The sequence below is a fragment of the Orbicella franksi genome, chromosome 13 (genome assembly GCF_964199315.1).
Source record: "Orbicella franksi chromosome 13, jaOrbFran1.1, whole genome shotgun sequence".
Classification (NCBI taxonomy): domain Eukaryota; kingdom Metazoa; phylum Cnidaria; class Anthozoa; order Scleractinia; family Merulinidae; genus Orbicella; species Orbicella franksi.
Window position 1 is genome coordinate 8286515 of NC_138157.1, and position 15788 is coordinate 8302302.

The following is a 15788-nucleotide window of genomic DNA, read 5'->3' on the forward strand; positions in this document are numbered from 1 at the left end:
CTGTTGCTGCTTCGCCTGTCCAGTCCAGTTCCGTTACTGCTCCGTTGAGTCCTGCTAGTACTGTTGCTGCTTCGCCTGTCCAGTCCAGTTTCGTTAGTGCTGTTGTTGCTTCGCCTGTTCAGTCGAGTTTGGTCGCTGCTCCGTCTAGTCCTGTTAGTTCTGTTCCTGCCTCACCCGTTGCTCTTGTCTTGCCCCCAGCGTTTTCCGTCCTCTGTGTTGACCTCGTATCTCTTCGTTTGTTCCCGTGGTTTCCATCGTTCGGATTGCTGTTCCCGTTTAGTTGTTCACTCCTTTTGGCCTCTTTTTTTCGTATATACCTTTGTTACGTTGAGTTTGGACTGCTTTGTTTGTTTTTGGTCTAGGTTTGTTTTGGTTACATTTTGGTGGCGAATGTATTTTTATATAGGATAAGACTGTTGACAGGTGCCCCTCCCGGGTTCACCTTTGGCCGTTGTACTGAAACAGTGTTCGTTTGTCCTCAGTGTTGTCTGACGTTCTACCTGTTTGTTCCTCGTTTGTTTTTTTTTCTATGTTATTTGTTTGTAGGGGCGGGGTTCGATCCCCCGGTGCCGTTGTGTGACGGATTAGTCTGTTTGTCTGGCGGACATTGCACTCTCCATTGCACGTTGGGGGCCCGGCCATTCGCCTTAAACATAAAAAACTCTGGTTTTCCTTCAACACGCATAAATCTTTCGCCTTTTACTAAAGATTTACGAGGAGGAGAACAACTCGAATGAGTTTTTAGACTCATTTTTCGTAGCCCTGCCCCTTGGCAGGGCTCATATTCTTAACAGATGACGTGTATATGCGGTTATTGACCAAACTTGTTCCGTCAAGATGGCTGGATATTGGCCAAGTTCCTTAGCGTGCTTTTGGACTGAGACGGACGGTGAAAGAGGCCAATATTCAGCCATCTTGACCGAATAAGCTTGTTCAGTGAAGGATTTATATAAGACTTTTGAGGAAATTGTCCTTGCGGGACAGCAGGTAGTCCCGAGCGGGCATGATAGCGCCATCTTGCCCGCTCGGGTAGTCAATTACAGCGCTGGGATTGGTTCATCTTGCCCGCTCACGGAGCTAGCCATATAATGAACGACGTTTCTCAGACCGCTTCCGTTAGTGACGGTTGACCTATCAGCCCTATCAGCAGGAGCATATTTTAAAAAAGTCTTATATACAGAGCTACGTGTGTATTTGGGTTTACGTACGTTAAAGGCAACATTCCTGTAACCATTGTTCAATCTTGTAACTCCTGTCTATCTACCCACAACCCTCTGAGTCACCTACCCCGCTGCTGCCTCCCTACCCCTCTCCCTACCCCTCCCACTACCCCCAACCGTTGTTCATATGGCTAACTTTGGCTCTCAAAAGACATCAATAAAACTTTCAGATCACCAAATTAAATGCTTCAAGCATGTTATTTTCCGTACGTTTTGCCCAAATGTTCTCAAATTTTCAGGATTTGCAAAAAAAGAGATGATCTTTTCCCATTTAGTTAGTCAACAATCAGCTAATGTTAGCGAATATCATTATTAATTTTCCCGTTTTCTGTTAAAATTCAGGCTATGAAGTGCACAAGTTTAGTAAGAGGACACCAATAGCCTTTGGCTATAAACATCGACGACCGAAGGTAAGTAAAGGTCCTTTATTTACTGATCGAAAACAAGAAACGAAAACGAAAGGAAAATAGTTGAAAATAACGATTACATTCCCACGCCGGGAATCGAACCCGGGCCGCGGCGGTGAGAGCGCCGAATCTTAACCACTAGACCACGTGGGATGTTCTCTTGTGAGATGATCAACTTTGAATGTTAGATTGTAATGCAATTCCAGTATTTTGTAACATCAATTTTCCCAATTTGTTGAGCTGCGTGATTGCTGATCTGTCAGCAAAAAAAAAAGAAAAAAATCTTGATGTTTTCTCAAAGCAAAGATCTGGGAAGTTACTTGCTCCTTAATTACGAATTTGCTCCTCACCATCTCTGTTGTAAGCTGCTATTAATGATCTGAGAAAGCTCCCGGTGCAAAATGGTTACTCTCGATGCAAGGTGGTAACACGTTGAACATTAACGATTTGTTGAGGACCATTGAACAAGAATAAAAGTAAGCCAAATAACCCTGTTCAAGTTACAGTTCCCCAAAAAGATGTCTTAAACCTGTTACCCTATTTATGTCCTCACAGTAACCAAATCAAGGGTGCGTTTCTTTGGGGTGATCCGGATCCCGATCAGTGATCCAAGATCACGGGGATTATGGTGCATCCATGGAACCGACGAATCCACTCTGGTCACGGATTCATCGGTTCCTTTGACGCACCATGATCTGAGTGATCTTGGATCACTGATTCTGATCCAGAACATCCCAAAGGAACGTACCTCAAATCTCCTCAAGATCATATTCCAGAACACATGCCGCATCAAATCCCACTTTCCATACAAAATTCACTTCAACCGCTCTCAGAAATCCAAAGTCGATCATCTATAAAGCAGGCAAAATTAAACGAAGACTCCTTGACAAAAAAACGGAGAATTCCAAGACCCCTGCTAAAATTGACCATTCATCAACCATTGCTGATCATGTGAGAACCACTTGTCACAATATAAAATGGGATCACTTTGACATTCTAGCGTCCGACAAAACTGACTTTCGATGATTGCAGAATTAAGGAGAGTCTGTTCATTCAAGAGCTTAAGACTTCACTAAGATAATGTCAATGTCAGTAGTGAAAAGTTGTTGCTTTACTAGCTGTTACTCTTCTTGCGACTGATGCTGAATACGCGCATGCGTATTTGTAGACTTCAGTAAATTTATGTCCCACGCGCTGTGTAGCATCTTGCACGACAAAACACCTAGTATCCAAAATCAATAGTAACTCTGGTTTTCCTTCAACACGTACAAATCTTTCGCCTTTTACTAAAGATTTCCGTGGAGGAGAACAACTCGAATGAGTCTATTGACCAATTTTTGGAAGCTCTGCCTGTTGGCGGGGCTCATAATTTAACAGATGAAGTATACGACGTTTACACCGCTTCAGACAGTAATGGCCGACCTCGTAGTATCAGAATGAGCACATTTTAGGTAGTCTAACACAGGAATGTTGAGTTTCTCGCGTAGAAGCCATCTTTATGATACGCGGACACGTTAAGTCTTTTAACTCGCGGAAAGAGTTTTCGGCTGAGTTTTTTTTTTCTAATTCGGCTTCATTTTTTTCCGCAAAATGGACTCGATTCAACGTATTTTAATTAATCATTGTATCTTACACAAACGTTTTGAACTCGTATGAAATGAGGCATCAAAACTGCTGCTCAATATTCGTGCCATTCCTATTTTATACGCCAAATATCTTTGCGTACTCCTCACTACGTGTGTATTTGGGTTTCCGCAATGCAACTTTCTTCTAACCATTTCTGGTAACTCATATCTACCTGGCCACTCCCGTCCCCTAACACGCTGCTGCTTTCCTACCCCTCTCCCTACCCCTACGCCCTTATTCACATGCTTAAATTTGGCTCTCAAAGACATCATTAAACATTCAGATCACTAAAATGAAACTTGAAGCACAATATATTCCGTAGGTTTTTGCAAATTCTCAGGATTTGCAAAGAGATGATATTTTCCCATTTATTTATTCAACATTAGTTCATATTAATAACTATATCGCATTTTATGTTTAAATAAAAAAAAGAAAGAAAGAAAAAAAGTCCCTTGCATACGGCGGCTGCGCCCGCAGTACGAGCGGCAGTCAAAACTGAGCTGTCCTACCGAAACGACACGATAATAGTCTTTTTCTTCACATCTAACAAAAATAAAGACGATGCTAAAGTTGTTTTGGCCTCTTCCGGTAGTTAACTTGAGAATTCCGGGTTTAATTTGACGAGGAACAGCATATTTTGTTCAAGATAACACAACTATTATCCTACCTGGCGACACTCGACGAACTCGGCCAGCGAGTTGCCATACACAACGCTGAAGACCCATTTTTGGCGCCAAATTAGAAGCTTATAGACACAAAATGTTTGATATTTTTCACTTTATACAATCTGATATGGTATTTGGAATTGCAAATCTCTTTTTCTGAATATTTAAGGCCGTCTGCAGTGAGAAAAGTTGCCTGATTTCGATGCCATTCCTGTTAACTTACATTGACGTCAGGACAGTGAAGTTTTTCCCATCTTTTGAATTCTGATTGGTCAATTCAAATGTCAGGCGAGCCAGCCGTATGCAAGGTCTGGCTATAAGAACACAATTATTAACTACGAGAAACCCCCTAACCTTTGGCTATAAACACTGACCAAAGATGGATAAAGTTTGTTTATTTAGTTTTAAAAATTTATTTCCTGAGTCAAATCGAAAAGGAAAAGAAAAAAAATGATTACATTCCCACGGCGGGAATCGAACCCGGGCTGCGGCAGTGAGAGCGCCGAATCCTAACCACTAGAGCACGTGGGATGTTCACTAACATCAGTTATAGAAATAACACTGCAAGGAGATTCCAGTATTTTGTAACATCAAATTTGCTAATTATTCTTATGAATTGCATGACTGTTGATTTTGCCCAGAGTTTGTTTCTTTTACAAAAAAAAATCGTGACGTTTTCTTAAAGTACAAGCGTTTTCTATACTTGCCTATATGTTTGTTTTGTTTTGTTTTGTTTGTTTGTTTGTTTGTTTGTTTGTTTGTTTGTTTGTTTGGCATTTTTTTCATTACTTCAGCTTAAAAAAGCTAGAGAAGACTTACAGAAGGAAAAATACAAAATTCTAAGGTCGGGTTTCAAACCCGGATTGTCGTAGAAGATAAATGTTTATTCTCTATTTCCAATTTCTCATAATTCACTCTGTTTGCCCCCAAATTTTGCACAAACTATTGTTGTGAAATTCTCTTGGGAGGTCTGCATATTCCGCCCAAGAGTATTTCACATTAATAGTTTATCCAAAATTTGGGGAGCAAAAAGAGTGAATTATGGACAATTGGAAAATAGAGAATAGGTCAATACCCTTAGCCATACCGAGTTGGTTATCAGACATGACCCTCAAGTAATGAGAGCGTATATCTGTAACCACAGAACTCACAGAGAGACTATACGTTGTGTTGCTCATGTGTTCAATTATTACGCAAAGCGACAAACAAAGAGGAAAGAAAGGAATTAATAACACTAGCTAATTATTAATCAAATCCGACATCATAAGAACTTTTGATGTGACTTGAATGCTTTGTTGGTGCTGTGAACCATTTGTTGGCGATCCACGTCTCTCCTTTAATGACGTCACATCCACCGTGAATAGAATATCGGTCTAAATCTCCAAGAGGACCGCTGTCTTTCCACTTTGTAATCAACTTCGTAACATTTCTGGATTTGTACACATTAATTGACCATTTCTTTCTTCTTTTTAATTTTGTTTTGAAAAATGTAGCCAGTAAATATAAAGCGCTGTAATATTTCTAATATTCTAATATTAGAATAATGAGTTTCTATATTTGTATATATATTTTTAAATTTTAATAAGTGAGGACATCCCTAGTATGGTGCCATTGCGCTTTTGGTTGTCTCCTTCTCCACCGCTTTTTGTTTTGTTTTGTTTTTCTCTCTCTCTCTCTCTCTCTCTCTCTCTCTCTCTCTCTCTCTCTCTCTCTCTCTCTCTCTCTCTTAGTTAGCTATCTTAATTATTCATAATGTATTCGTATTGTATGGAGTAAATCGTAATAAATAAATAACTAATAAATAAAGAGATTTTTTCGTTTTTGATATACCTTTTAGGTTTGAACGCCTACAGTTTAACGGAACTTACAAATGGTAAGTACACATGGTTCGATTGTATTGATTTTATAATGTTACGTCCCAGTTGGGCTACAGAAAATAGGGGATATATCGATCTGATTAGCTAAGGCAAACTTTCTCTAGTCTCTCTTTTCCTTTCTTTTTATGTGTGCTTTTGTGCTATTTCCCTGACCTGGGATTTATTTTCATTTAACGTTGATGTCAACTGACTACCTGGCTGCCTGTCGTTGAATAGTTATCAGAAAAACAAAACTTTAATTTTCATTTCAGGAAGATTAACAATGCAGTTATCCAACAAGCTCAATATTAAGAAGATTCTCCGGTACATGGATTTCTTGAAAAACAATAGTCCACGACATAGATTCGGCTTTAGTCAACAGGCCTGGCTACCATAAGACAAAACCGCTGACCCTGTTTCGAGACGTCTCCACAAAAGGGTTAGTACTCCCAAACTGTAAAGTAACTAATATAGAACGATGTTCCGCAGGTATGCGCGGTTGCCATAATTTGTAACAAGGGTGTTAATCGCGTAACAACATTTTACCAGCTTGCAACTGACTGCGAGACAAGTTGCAGATCAGAAAATGCCGCATGTTATATTGCGACTCAAAACCAAACTGTTTTGTTTTACAGGATCATAAAGTTAACCAAGCTTCCGAGAAAAATAGTTCAGGGTGGAAAACCAATGCAGGTGAAACTGACTTAATTTAGTCAGTAATCCGCGTGCACTTTCTATCCACGTACACGTAAATACCATGGGTTCACTTGGTGCAAAAGGAACGGATTGTTTTAATGCAAAACTCGATCCGCGAAAGAACACCTTATCGAAGCCATAATTTTCAGAGTAAAGGAAATGAAGTCGAAGTTAGATTTCAATGTAAAACTTAATTTATTGCTTCCCACGCCGGGAATCGAACCCGAGCCGCGGCGGTGAGAACGCCGAATCCTAACCACTAGACCACGTGGGATTGCTCGTTAAAACTAAGAGCTAGGGTATCTAAAAGATAGTAATGCTGCGGCACATTCTGTTGATAGTGACATATTTAACGCCTTGATTCATTTACCTGCGCGTTCCAAGACTTACATTAACTGTTATTTCTCAAAGTAGTGTCAAATCGTGGTGTCACTTAAAATCTGTCGTTGCATGCATCAACTTCATGCATGATGACGCATCGATGGCGAGGTTTGACAAAGGATCGAGACAAAAAAGCACATTGTGATCTGAAGTATGTTTGGACATAAAACGATACACATCAGCCTCTCCTTTACCAGATCGCGAAAATCGAAAGATATGGAAATTGTAGGAGCAGAAATCTAACTTATAAATTCTGTACTGGCACGTATTTAATATCTCTAGAACTCGACAGAAGAACACACAGACTGTGTCGAGAACGTGTCCACCGCGATGTGTGAAAATGCTCAAGCTTTAGCTTAAATTCATGTTTCGATGAATAGGAATAGATTGCAGCATTTATGAAATAAGCGTTTTCCACGGTTTTCGTTTGTTTTAATTATTCTACAGGCTTTAGTAACGACGGTTTCTCTTCACTTAAGAATTCGGCGAAGGAGGCGAGACTGCTAAGAAATGACATACTAAGATTAAGATGTCACAATTAATCGTCCAGATTTACAAACTTTCACATACTGCATAGCAAGAGTTGTGAAAGTCAAGCACGATCTCCTTCACATCGCTTTACAGGTAAATCAGAGCAAACTTTCTCAGTGGAATCCAAGCGAAAAAGGACGACGGCTCGACGAGTATGACATCCTCGTGTTGTTCGTGGCGCAATGCACTCCAGTAAAAGTGGCGCAGTGCAGTCTGGTTAACTGCAATGCATTCTGGTAAAAAGTGATGAATTCGAGAATTCGTACCCCCTTCTATATATTCTTCTTAAATCCTGATTATGTTGCTGCTCGCTCGCTACGCTCGCTCCGCAGCAATAATTTTAGATCCGCGTTGTTCAGAACAGATTGTGCGATCCACGGGATAGGAAGTATTCACGGCAAAACATTAAAGAAAGGTTCGAAAGAATAAAAAAAAACAACAGATTCGGGAAACAGTTTTTCATTTTAATCAAATTAACTGATGTTTGGTTTGATTTGTTCCTTGGTTTTTTTTAAGGGTTGTTACAGAAATATGTCTCTCTTTACTTGAAAAATTTGATTTGAATGTTTGCGATCTGTAGGGGCTTTATTTTCACTGAATTTTCGGTGGCATCTGTCCAACTTCATCAGAGTGTAAAGTGGATGTTCTTTATAACGTAGCTTACATCCATTTTTCACCCTGATGAAGGTGGACAGATGCCACCGAAAATTCAGTGAACAAAAACCTACAGATCGGATATATTTAAGTCAAATAATCAGTGTCCACCGATCGCAACAATCGAAGTATCTTTAGTTGTACGTAAGTTTAGGTATTTAAACCCTTAAAATTGATTTAAAAGCAGAAATGCAGTGTGTCCATCAAGTATTAACACCAGCTGGAGGACTCTATAAAGAAAGAAAAAAAAAGGACTTTCCCACGCCGGGAATCGAACCCGGGCAGCGGCGGTGAAAGCGCCGAATCCTAACCACTAGACCACGTGGGAATCCTGTCTTAACCAGGTTTCCGCCTCAGAGCAAATCAACATCGATCAATTACGAAAATTTCAAATGTATGATTGACAGGTCTAGTTATTGAAAAAAAAAAAATGACACATTTTTCAGGCATAGAACAGTTTTAATGCATCGATAAGGCGCAAACATTATAAAAATATTGAACTTAAAAAGGTTATTGACACGTATAATAAGCACTTAATTACTAGCCCCAAGCGAGACAGTGAGTTTTGTTTCCCCTCGACTTCAATTAGGTCGAGGGGAAACAAAACTCACTGTTTGCCGTGGGGCTAGTCATTACGTGTTTTGTTATACCTTCCAACTCAAATATAGGTAGAACTGCCGGGAGGCATAACAAATTTGCAGCAGTTTCAAGGTGCACGACCTGATCATGTGTGATTCGAAAACTCAAGTCATTGTTTCCCTATGGAGTTAGTGAGTTTTGTTCCCCTTAGGGTGTCAGTGAGTTTTGACCCACGACACGTGACACGTTCTCCTCCAATCGGAAAACGTATTTGAGTTGGGAGGTATAACAACGGACGATGTTTTCTAGGTTGTTAGGTACGAAAAGTTCGGCCATTTCCATGCTCACATGGACTCTACCATCAAAGACCCTAATGTTCCTTGCTGTCATCAGAATTATCTCAGAGCATCCGACTGCAGAGTCTGCAGGTTGGTTATTTATTAAAGCCATGTGCAGTGCCCATATTACAGAGGGCATGAAATACCGTAGTTAACACCAAAGACAAGGGTCATGCTTTAGTAATCATTTCTTTATGACAACTGAACCATTTTCAAACCGGGCTCTGTTCAGTAGCATTTCGTGTTAATTTAATTACTTTCAGACATATTAGCAAAATTCGTCAGCTTTTACTAAAATATTGAAAAAAATATAAACAGTTCTAAAGTAAAAACTACATCTTGAAGAGAAAAGAGCCTTGGAGTTCTTGTGAAATAAATGACTAAGGTTGTTAACAGTTCATTTCAATTTTATTGGTCCGTAAACTACGTTCGCCAACGCCCATAAAAGGGTAGTATGACCCATCACCTTTTATCTGTTCATGTTTATGATTTAATTTTCGCCATACATTTATTTTGATGCATTTGATAATGTTAGTTTTAATGTTTTCATCCGTTTTCTTTTATTTTCTTTTTTTCAGATTTATTACGATCCTGTATTTCCTTAACGATGTAGAAGAAGGAGGGCAGACAGCCTTTTTGGTGGCAGATAACACTACAATCACTGCAGAAGTAAGTAATTAATAACCCCAGTGAATTGTAGCAAAGTGAACTGAGCTTGCAAGTTTGCACGCCAGTTAGTTACTGATCAATGCAAGACGAGATGACTGACCAGTAACCAAAACTGTTACCACAACAGTGCACATCCCACGTGGTCTAGTGGTTAGGATTCGGCGCTCTCACCGCCGCGGCCCGGGTTCGATTCCCGGCGTGGGAATTTCCTTTTTTCTGCCTTTTGTTTGGATTCAAAGCGCTTGTGGGTATTATTTACACAAAGTAGCTTACAGCAGTTGTTAGTTGTCAAGGTGCTTCCTGAAAGATTTTGGTTGACGGCTTGGCCTAGAGACGCGTATATCCAACGAGTAAATAACAAGACAAAAAGTCAAAACCGCAGCAAACTCTGAAAACTAATAAACAAAAACAATATACACGCTCATTACATATCCATTTTATATCCTGCACTCCCTAACTGAAGAAAACAACAAGCTTTTTTTTAATGGGAATTTAACATTTATTCACCTGAGAAGAGAGCTTAATTAGCTAGTGTCAATTCAGGTCACAGTTGGCCAAGTAATAGTATTCAAACGTAATAGTGAAATAAGTAGTTAAAATTTGGCCCCATTAACAAATGTAATAAGAATCGACTTAAATGATAATCTTAAGACATCGTGTTGGTCCACTGAATTTGTGAGTCCAATTCTGATCCCCTCGGAGGTGTTCTAACCTGGCCAGTTTGATGTTCACTCAGAGAACATAACAAAATCTTGTTATTCCTTTATTGTATTTTTAGGAAATTGAAAGAACGGATGAGTCTGTTGGTTCAAAGCGTTAGTGAGTAGTAATTACGCACAGAAGTTCACAGTAGTTGTTTAGTTGTCAAGATATTTACTGAGATTTGTTGGTTGGCGGCTTGGTCTAGAGACACACTGGTCCAATACAAGACAAGTGGTCAAAACCGCAGCTGCAGCAAACTATGAAAACTAAACATCAACAATACACACGGTCACTACATGTCAGTTTTATGTCCTGCTCTATTTAATGGAGGAAAAAAAACCTTGAAATTTCTTTGAATGGAAACTAATCATTTATTTGATTGGGAATAGAGCGCAACTACATGTAGTGTCAAGTCAGTTGAGAGTTGGCCAAGTTATAGTAAAACAAGTAGTTAAAATTTTGACCCGATTATCAAATGTGATAAAAATGAACTTGAATGATAATCTTAAGACATCGTGTTGGTCCATGAAATTCTGATCCCCTCGGAGGTGTTCTAACCTGGCCAGTTTGATGTTCACTTAGAGAACATAACGAAGTCTTTTGATTACTTTATAATATTTTTAGGAAATTGAAAGAACGGATGAGATCAATCTGAATATGAATTGCCGTTTGGCCGATCTTATTCTGCCACCAAAGAAAGGCACCGCCCGTCATGTGGTATAACAACTTTATTGACCCCGAGAGCGGTCTGCTTGGGTCCGTGGACCGTCGAACATTGCACGGCGGGTGTGACGTCATTAGAGGAGAGAAATGGATCGCTAACAATTGGCTGACGGCGCCTACCAAGCACTCAAGATACATAAAGAGCATGTTTGACACGGGATTCGATTGAAAATCTCAGTCCATTTAATTTACTAGTTAGTCTTTCCGTGATAACAAAACAATTGATGCTGAGTGTAAAGATAATGAGAATGGTTGCTAGCTTGGGAGTTCAGACTGATTTTTTGGCTGTTCTCGCACAGCCGAAACAATGTAACAGCCGAATAGCTAAGGCTTTAGCATATTCGGGACATTATCTGAAGGCTCACATTGACCAAAGCTACAGATACGAACGATCAAGCGAAGGCTACAATACTGACTTTAATATTCATCCGTTTTATAAACATTATCATGTTTTTTTTGTAATAAATTCTGATAAAAGACACATGAAGGTCTCAATTTTAAATTAAGTTTCATTATGGCGTAATCTGAGGTTAAAAAAGAAAATAATGGAATTTTAAATAGAAGGCCCGGGTGAGTCCTCTGGACCGGGATACTTCGTCTCTGATGATCTAAAAATCTATCAATGTGATCAAGAGCAAGGGTACAGGAAATGAAAAGTCACATTTGTTCCTACTATGGATGTAAAAATAAAAATGGATGTAATGACCTTTGCATTGTGTAAGCCAAAATAAGAGATGAATTTGGAAGACGCTGAGGCTACGGTCGACAATAAATAAATAATGGGAAGAACAGAACACAATCAGGAGCCTTCACTCTCTTTGGGTTAACCACATCGGTCACTCCGATCGAGGTGTCTCTCGAACTCTGACCAAGGTATAAAATGTATTCTGCCGGCATTATTTTCTAGTCCAAGTAGAGCCCGTTATGAGTTCCACAAGATGCGTTGAGTTGTGCTTTAGCTTTGTTCTGTATTACCTTTGATCAGTTTGATTCCCAAAAACAAAGAACCACTAAAAAGGAAAATAGTAACTTACGGCGTCAAACTGCGAAAGTTTCCCCTCTAAATAGCTGGCCAGCTCTTCCATCAAATCGACTACTTGGGAATCCCGTATCACAAGCTGTCAAACATGGAATGCTGTCAATAGTGAAACAAGGACTCGAGAGCTTAGAATACTGTGAAGTCAATTAATCTGGTCCTCATACCGAGCGGTTTTGATGGGCCATTTCTGTCATTTGCTGCCGGTTAGCCATTATGGTCTGTTATCAGCTTCTCTAACGAGAAACGCTTTGTGTTCTTCGCGCTTGGGAACCTCTAGCAAAGTAATTCAACCCGTACTGGATGTTTATTTCTGTCTGTTTGTCAGTTCCGTCAAGCGGTCTTTTCACAGAAGTACATGCGCACGCCCGGTTGAAAGGAAAAGGAGGCAAGATGGCGCTCAACTTCAACCCCGACGGAGGTGGGTCGTTTAAAATTTGTTTACTGAAATTTGTGTATAAATGTGGACTCATACACCATAAGTCCTTTTTATCGGACATCTCTGCACTTTACTGTACATGTTCTCGAAACGTTTCTGGGTCTTCGAGAAAACGAGCCCAGTGTATTTAATAAATTTAATAAATATGGCCCATTATTGACTTAGCGTGATAATGGGTTTTATGCTGAGGCGGGGCGTTATCTTATCTTACGGTACAAGCTGCAGAGGTAGATAGCCGTTAATGGGCTAGACACCACACGCAGAGCAAGCTTTAAATTCGTGTGCTCTGCTAACCCTCTCCCCTTTTTCTGCCAGCGCCGATCGTGATAGCTGTTTAGCCTTAGAAGCGTACTTCACTTTCTTTCGTCGGAGTCAGGCAAGTGTACCTTTATAGCCCTTACCTTTACTCTAATTAGTCTGTCCTTCTCCATTTTGGCTATTGTTAACCTTCGTTTCAAGTTGCTGTTAGTGCCCTCTCCTTTTATACATCTATGGCTAAACATCGCGTGTTAATAATAGGGCACTCCTTCGTTCACCGACTTGCGGCGTTTGTGCAGAAGAAGCGGCACTTGCATGCGTTTATCAATCTTAGTGATATTGCGGATATTCATTTTCATGGCGTTGGGGGCCGCACAATTGAGAAATTTCGTAAGTTTGACTTTACAGTCGTGCGCCAAATTGTTCCCAAGATCATTATTTTGGAGTTTGGCTCCAATGATCTCGTTAAGGTCGCGCCTGAGACTATTGGCTCCGAGCTAGAAAAATTAGTTCGAGATTTGCACGATGTATATTCAGTCGAATTTGTTGTAGTAGGGCAGGTACTGCGGTGACGTACGCGCGACTCAGAGGATTACAATTGTAAGGTGGGCAAGCTTCACTAATATCTTAAGGTAGTGCCTGAGCAGTTGCCTTTTTGTTATTACTGGCGCACAGAGGTTTCTGGAACTGCAAGCGAGACCTTTATTTACCTGATGGGGTCCATCTAAACAATTTAGGCTACTACAAATTTATGCGTAGTATTCGAGGGGCTGTTTTGAAGGCTGTGAAGTTAGTGGGTGTGTCCGCCGATTAATTGCCGTTGCCCAAGGCCACGTAGCCATCGTGATCTTTTAAAGGCGGTATTACAAAATATTTAATACATGCATCATATATACAGATTTCGCAGGCTATATTGGAATTTGGAATTACTTGCACTTGACATTTATGGCGTAATTAGTGTGTTATCACCTGGCGGCTATTGTTATACCACATTAGTGTGCCCAACACACTCAGGCCACTATAGGACAATAGTCCTCTTGAAATGTCTCGGATTGTTTTACAGTATTGCACTTGACATTATGGCGTAATTAGTGTGTTATCACCTGGCGGCTATTGCTTAACTGCATTAGTGTGCCCAACACACTCAGGCCATTATAGGACAACTGTCCTTTTGAAATGTCTCGGATTGTTGGTTTTGTTATGTTGCCTGCTTCTATGTGTACTTGACATTCGTTGGCTTTCACGTAAGCCTTTACGAAATGTCTCGGATTTGTTTGTGCCATTTGTTTTCAACATATTAATCGCCCTTGGCTCATAGGCTGAAGTGCCAGCCTGCTAAGACAACGGGAGTACACCCACTAGGTTTGAGCTTCACAGCGTCTTAATCTCATCTACGTTTGAGTAATGTAATTTCAATTTTTCATAAGCATGCCTCCTAAACGAGCCTCTAAGCGTCAGGCGTCAAAAAGTTCCACACAGGCGGTATCGGCGAAACAGCGCCGTTCAGAGGGTAAGTCTGCGTCCCTGCCTAACAGCACGACGTCCTCACCACAGTTCAGCCCCACCGCACTGAGTGAATTGATATCAAACGCGATTTCTGGGGCCTTACAGTCGGCTGGCATCGGCACTCTCAACATCTCTCCCGCAGTTGGCGAACAGAGACCTAGTAATCAGTCCACGTCACAGCCCATCGTGGTTGAAGATGCCGCCTCAAAAGAGATTGCAGATCTGACGAACACCGTGGCTGCGGGTAGGCTAACCTTTGCGTCTGAGAAACCGGACGGCACGTTTTCCAGTGTCACTTTTGACCTCGAGTCTCGCGTCTCGGATCGTATCAAGGCAAAGATATGGGCAAACGAATATGTTGATTTCGGGTCTCTCCTCTCCGTGTCACCAGACGAGTCCCAATATCGATTATCTGTCGCAAATGACCATGATCACCCTAGTCTTTGCCTTGAGCACGTTAAGCCAAAACGGCGTAGCTTATCCATTGACCAATGGGTGAATGCATTTAATGTGTTTGTAGCTGTTTATACAATTAGGGTACCTAAGGCGACAAGTTCTCTGATGAAGTATTCTGAGGTGGTCAGGGATATTGCGGCAAAACAAGGTAACTGGCGTTATTACGACGAGCAGTTCTGATTTTTTCGCCAGTCTAAACCTGACCGATACCCATGGGATAACGTGGCTTGGGAATTATGGCACCAGGCCATGCATAGCTCCCTCACCACCTCACGCCCAAACTCGAACTATGATTTTCGTGCAAGGCGGCCCAACCAGCGTCCCTTTCAGTCCTTTCCCAAAGGGGTGTGTTGGAGATTTCATCCCGGTCAGTTCTGCAGAGGCTGCAATTTCAAACACTCCTGCTTCAGATGTGGGGCAGTCCATCCCGCAAGCCAATGCAGCGCTAACAGACCGAACAATAACACAAGCAACGCAGCCTCTAGCATGCCCTCTGGGAGTGACAGTCAGAGAAGAGCATCGGTTGTTGAGCCGCGGGCCAACGCCGGTAAGGCCCGACCGTCTCGCATTTTATCTTAAGGGCTATAACAACGTAATTTCGGACTATCTTATCCAAGGCTTTATTCACGGTTTCTCAATACGATATTTTGGTTCTCCCCTTGCAATCCGATCCCCAAATCTGAAGAGCGCCATGGACAATCCGACTAGCGTGAATAATAATTTGTCAAAAGAGCTCGCAGCGGGCAGAATTGTGGGTCCGTATGATACGCCTCCCTTTGAAACTTTTAGGGTATCGCCCCTAGGCATCGTTCCCAAAAAGTTACCGGGAGAATTTAGGTTAATTCATCTTTGTCTTACCCTGAGGGGTTATCTGTTAATGATGGTATTCCTAAAGAGTTAGCCACCGTAAGATATGCCACTATCGATGATGCTGTTAGGCTCATTAAAGCAATCGGACAGGGCTGTTTTCTGGCTAAGACAGACATTAAATCATCGTGCAATATATTTGAATCACTCAGCACTGCGTTAGAATGGATCGCTAAATA

The 15788-nt window shown here is 41.0% G+C and overlaps 1 long non-coding RNA gene and 6 other non-coding genes across 7 annotated transcripts; 4 read left to right on the forward strand and 3 right to left on the reverse strand.

The window, feature by feature from the left end:
* The first annotated feature begins 658 nt into the window (after positions 1-658).
* Positions 659-779, forward strand: LOC145466874 (U5 spliceosomal RNA). Its single transcript, XR_014042004.1, has one exon. It is a non-coding gene; the product is annotated as a U5 spliceosomal RNA (small nuclear RNA).
* Positions 780-1708: 929 nt separating this feature from the next.
* Trnae-cuc (transfer RNA glutamic acid (anticodon CUC)) lies at positions 1709-1780 on the reverse strand. The gene has a single exon. It is a non-coding gene; the product is annotated as a tRNA-Glu (tRNA).
* A 1089-nt stretch (positions 1781-2869) lies between these two features.
* Positions 2870-2991, forward strand: LOC145466859 (U5 spliceosomal RNA). Its single transcript, XR_014041990.1, has one exon. It is a non-coding gene; the product is annotated as a U5 spliceosomal RNA (small nuclear RNA).
* A 3681-nt stretch (positions 2992-6672) lies between these two features.
* On the reverse strand, positions 6673-6744 carry Trnae-cuc (transfer RNA glutamic acid (anticodon CUC)). The gene has a single exon. It is a non-coding gene; the product is annotated as a tRNA-Glu (tRNA).
* A 1161-nt stretch (positions 6745-7905) lies between these two features.
* LOC145465911 (uncharacterized) lies at positions 7906-10146 on the forward strand. Its single transcript, XR_014041733.1, has 2 exons — positions 7906-9043; positions 9532-10146. It is a non-coding gene; the product is annotated as an uncharacterized LOC145465911 (long non-coding RNA).
* On the reverse strand, positions 8293-8364 carry Trnae-uuc (transfer RNA glutamic acid (anticodon UUC)). Its single transcript has one exon. It is a non-coding gene; the product is annotated as a tRNA-Glu (tRNA).
* On the forward strand, positions 9756-9827 carry Trnae-cuc (transfer RNA glutamic acid (anticodon CUC)). Its single transcript has one exon. It is a non-coding gene; the product is annotated as a tRNA-Glu (tRNA).
* Positions 10147-15788: the final 5642 nt, after the last annotated feature.